Consider the following 5,470-nt stretch of genomic DNA (forward strand, 5'->3'; position numbering starts at 1 on the left):
TACAGACCCCAGTGCACACGTACAGACCCCAGTGCACACACACAGACCCCAGTGCACACATACAGACCCCAGTGCACACACGCAGATCCCCACCCTGCATTTGGACTCCTGCAGAGTGCTGAGGTGACTTCCCACATGTGACCTGGACTAGTGGCCCTGGGGGAGGTATAAAAAAGGGACAGTTGCTTTCAGTGCTGGCTACTCCGGCCCCTGTGGGAGCCCAACCTACACTGCAGGGTAGTGTTTTCCTCTCCTTTACTCAAACCAGATTCACTGCAGAGCCCGATTTTTCTCTTACCCTTCTGCCTCCTTCCTGTCGTGAATGAACGTGGACCTTGCCACTTTTTGTGTGCTGCTTTGTGTACAGCTGCGGCAGCCCAGGTTCCAGGAACAGAGTGGCAGACCTCGGCTTGCATTCACAGACCAGGGTGTCGCGCACTCCCTGCAGGTCTCTCTCTGTTGGTCACACCTGACTGCAGATGGGGTCACAAGTGCGATTTACGCCTGGTCTTAGCCAAAGGCTGAGGAGGCTGTGGCACTTAGTAAGTGATAGGCGTTTTTCAGGTGAATGGCGCAGCAGAGAGACAGAAGAAAAAAGGGAAAGGGGCTTTATTTTCTTTGAGGACGCGGAGAATTTAGGGAGGTCAAGGAATGCCCTGGACTGGAGAGAGGGAGGCTGCAGCTTTTATGGCCCTTTGTCAGGGGTGGAGCTTGGAGGGATGCTTAGATACACCTGAGGAGCTGAGTGGGGTCTCCCCTGAGGCGGCAGGAAGGGCAAACGTAAGTTATGTCCTGGGCTGAGTTGGAGAAGGGGGAGGTGGTCCTGCGAGCACAGGCCTTTGTTCTAAGGGCAGCAGCCCTATTAGATGACCATCTCAGTGATTTTAGCGAGTCACACTAGGGCCCGAACCTGTCGGCAAGGAGAGCATTTATCCAGCTCCTGCTTGGATTTTCAGGGAGAAACGCGCTCTGGTCTCCCACGGACACCTGCGCCTCCAGCCACTCCCCACGCCGAGTCCTCGGGCTCTGTGTCCTGGAGCAGGGCTCGGCAAGCCCTGCCTGTGAAGAGCCAGGTACTAGGCGCTTTAGCCTCTGGCTGGCGCGTGTCGTCTCTGTCACATGTTCTTTTCTATCCTACCCTTTAAAACTATAAAAACTGTTCTTCATCAGAAACAATCCATAAACAATTGACAGGGGCCAGACGTGGCTCTGTAGGGTATAGCTTACCAACCCTCTTTAATCTTACTTATGAGCAACATGTAATTTTATTTATTTATTTTTTGAAATGTGGTCTTACTCTGCAGTTCAGACTGTCTTGGAACTATGTAGCCCAAGCTGGTCTCACACTCACACCTCTCCTCCTGCCTCAGCCTCCAGAGTGCTGGGATTACAGGAATGCCATCATGCCTGGCAACAGCATGTAATTTAATGCTAATATGTTTTGTCTACGTTTTGTGTTTTAGTGCAGTAGTCTTCATTATTTCTACTGTGATTTCAAATACATTCAATTCTATTTTCTAGTATGGACAATTTTCTTATACTTACTGGCATTTTCTCATATTTCCTCCTTATTTTTATTTGCCTTGTTTTTGATTAAATATTTGTTTAATTTTTAAAAGCGGTGTCTTTGTTACTCTTCTCTTGTTGCTGGGACAAATACTGACACTCAAAATCAGAGAAGGAAAGCTTATCTAGGCCACAATCCGTGGAGGTTTCAGCGCGTCCTCAGCTGGCTCCAAGGTGGAGCGGCAGAGGGCAGTTTGGCTGCGGCCGCAGCGAGAGCAGAGGGCGGGGCTGCAGCTCAGCGGCCGGCCGGGTCTCTCTCCACTCCTTCCCTGTGGTGCAAATCACCTGCCTGAGGGCGGAGAGAACCCCATCGGCAATGATCAGTCACAGGGCCTGCCTAGCTCAGCGGACTAAAGCACCTGCTTAGGCAGACGCAGTGGGCGGGGTTCCATCCGGGTGCCATGCTGGCCCTGCCCCTGGGGTGCCCTGAGAAGGGACAGAGACTGGGCGTGGTGGCACACACTTGTAATTCCAGCTCTTGGGAGGCTGACCACTGGAGAAGCACTAGGAATCCAAGCTATGTAGTGAGACCCTGTAGACCCTTACTTAAAAAAAAAATTAGTTACATACTCCAGGAGCCACCCCATGACTGCATGAGGTTTTGGGGGGACAACTAGACACAAACCATAACAAATGGATGTGTGTTTGAAAATTATATTCTTTATGTTAACTATTTACTTATTATTCTAGCTAGTTTTAGTATGCATGTTTTGTAATTTCCAAAGGTGAAGAAAAAAATTTTTTTTAATTTTACGTATTTATTACAGGGTCTACAGGGTCTCACTACATAGATCGGTCTCTAGTGATTCTCCTGTTCTTCAGCCTCCCAAGCACTGGGACAGGCCTGTGTTACTATGTCCAGTCTCAGTCACCATCTCAGCAGCCCCGGGGCAGCCGGCACAGCCTGCCAAGGGGTGAAACCCTGGGCCCTCCATCTGCTTAAGCAGGGGCTTTCATCAGCTGAGCTATCTGGCCAGCCCAAGGAAAAATATTTTTACTCCCTCCCCTGCCAAATAATTCTAAACCTGATTATCCTCTCTAAAATTCTATGCCTTCTTGTTTAATATTCTTATTCTAGCTTGTATTTCTTTTCTTTTAGAGAGAGGGTCTCGCTGTATAGTGTAGTCTGGTCTTGCACACACCAGGGAGGGCAGGCTGGCCTGCGGTACACCGAGGGAGCGCAGGCCGGCCTCGCATGCACCGAGGGAGCGCAGGCCGGCCTCGCATGCACCGAGGGAGCGCAGGCCGGCTTCGCATGCACCGAGGGAGCGCAGGCCGGCCTTGCACTCACAGCAATCCTCATGCCTCTACAGTGCTGGGATTACACGTGTGCACCAGCATGTCTGGCTACCAGCTTGATTAAAAACCACATTTAATATTACTATTTTTTAAAATAAATTAGTGCTGGGTACTCCGCCTATTGTCAGTACATTTACTTGCGCTTCCGTGTCACGTGTCGTCCCTTCAGCCCGTCTGCGCTTACTGGAAATGCCTTCTCACCATTTCCTTGGAGAGGATCATTGTTTGGAAGGGTTTTTATTTTGCCTTTTCTCTTGAATAAGTTTCTGCTGAAGATAAAATTGTAGTTTAAAAGTTAACTTATCTCAAACAGATGATAGTAGCATTCATTTCTTTATAACTTCCTTGGTTGCTATTTTAAAAAGCTTACTTTTTAATTTTAACTCTATTGTGGCAAGAGTACGTGACCTGGGATTCGTGTTCAGCGTGTACTGCGAGCACGCGCACTGTCACTAACGCAGCGTGGCCCGCCGCTCTCAGGCGCTGACTGGTCTGCTTCGCTTCCCTGGAATCTTGGGCCTTCCGTGAGCTGCCTGCTCTCACCACCCCGGTGGCGAGCACCGAGCGACCCTGTGCCTCTCTGCATTGACCTCCGCCCATGGCACGGTGCTGCGTCTGCCTTGCCGCGCTGATAGAACCTTTTGCTGTTTGACTCCTGTTTTCCTTGGTTGTTTTTAGTTTATTCAATGTTCTTAATTTTAGATGTGGCTATATGTGTTTTTTGTTTTTTTTAAGGTGTAAAAAATAATCTTTGAATAATTTTTCAATAAATTTTGAAAATCCTCATTAATTTTTTCAAATATTCTTTTTCTTTTCTTTTCTTTTTTTTTGGTGGTACCAGGAATTGAACTCAGGACCTTGCACTTGCTGGGCAAGCACTTATTCCACTGAGCTATCTCCCAGCCCTATTTTTTTTTTTTTTTTTTTTTTTTTGGTATTATTTCTTCTGGAACTCTCATTACCAGTGCAGCACGCCTTGTCGTGGTTTGGGGTTTTTGCAAGGCGAACAGTATAATGCAGGACACATTTTATGATGTGATTTTATAAGGAATCATCCAAGAATCATGTACAGCAAGTGCAGGAAGTCTATTCCCTTCACACACTAAATCCTAAAGACTCCAGCTGAGGGCCTGCATGGGTCCAGAAGAAAGCCTAGAGCCCAAGCAAGGCCTCCCGCAGGGCCAGCTGGAGGCCTGGAGCCCATGACAGTGTCTCACGCAGGCCCGCTGCAGGGATCTGTGCTGGGAAACCCGAGGCTCAGTGGTGGGAGCTGGGAAGTCTGTGCCAGGGGCATGAAGGCTCTGTGCCAGCTGCTGAGGGGTCGGGACTGGGGCCAGGACATGGTGTTCAGGGTAAGTGCCAGGACTCCCAGAGATGTATCACAGCCGTCCGCAGTGACAGCGAGGTCTCGGCTCCTCCAGCGATGAGGAAAGCTGAGTTCGTACAAGGAAAGCCAAGGCGCCAGGCTTCTCCGTGAGGCCGAGCAGGGCACCGTCTTCCTCTCCAGAGCCAGGAAGCGATGCACAGATGAGGACGGAAGCTTCTCCAGCGTTCATCGGGAAAGCCCGTGTGACAGGGTCCTCCAGTGGAGCAACCCAAGCGCACCTGCGGCCTGAAACAGCTCCGCTGGCTGCTGGGGCAGCACCTCCGCCAGCGCTCTGGCAGCGTCTCCTGCTCTGCCTCCATGCTGCAGGCTACAGCCCTCAGGTGGGCCTCCCACACCCGGGACCGCTGGGTGTAAGAAGTTGCCCACCAGTTAGAAATCTACTACACACCTTTGGACTCCTTCATATCTGTGGTACTTTCGATTTTTTCCTTTTGTACTACTTCTGGATAGTATCTTTCGATCTGTCTTCTATTGCCTGAAGTGTCTCTTCTGCTATTTCCATCTATTGTTTAATTATCCCTGAGTATGTTTAGTCCCACCGTCATACCTATGATGGGATCCACTGCTGATGCCCAGGTATGTTCAGAGAAAGGGGCAGGCTTCCTGGCTCTTCCCTGGTCCCTGCGCTCTTGGACCTGTGGCCTTCTGCAATGGATTTGTCTGGGGGATGCATTTCGGTTCCTTTCCCTTCAACTTGAGTGAGCTGTGGTGCACGACGCACACGTGCCAATCTGGTTTTCCAGAAAAGTCATGATACTTCTGAGCAGCCAGCGCAGAGCTCCCCACCTCTCTCAGGACGCCTCCTCTAGGCTAAGAGCCTTGGAGTACCCGTTCCCGTACCTGTGTCCTACACTGGCCCTTCTGTAACCAAAGGGATCTGCTCCCTGAGAGGGACAAGCGAAGGCTTGTGGTCATAGGGACCCTTGACCCTGTTCCTCAGGAGCTGCAGGGTAGATAAGTAATGTTGGCTGACTGTCCTCATCCTGGAGCCAGGAGAGGACAGGAGACCACGAGAATGTGCACAGCAGTGGCTGCAGAGCTTACCGGACAGCCGGAGCTTGACTTTCTGACTGTATTTGTATTTTATATAATGTATGACTTCCAGAACTAAATTTCTGAGTATTTTATTTTTTGGTGGAACCAGGGATTGAACTCAGACCCTTACACTTGCCAGGGAAATGCTTATTGTACTGAGCCATCTGCCTGGCCCCTGAGTTA

The sequence above is a fragment of the Octodon degus genome, unplaced genomic scaffold (assembly GCF_000260255.1).
Source record: "Octodon degus isolate 3935 unplaced genomic scaffold, OctDeg1.0 scaffold00054, whole genome shotgun sequence".
NCBI lineage: Eukaryota > Metazoa > Chordata > Mammalia > Rodentia > Octodontidae > Octodon > Octodon degus.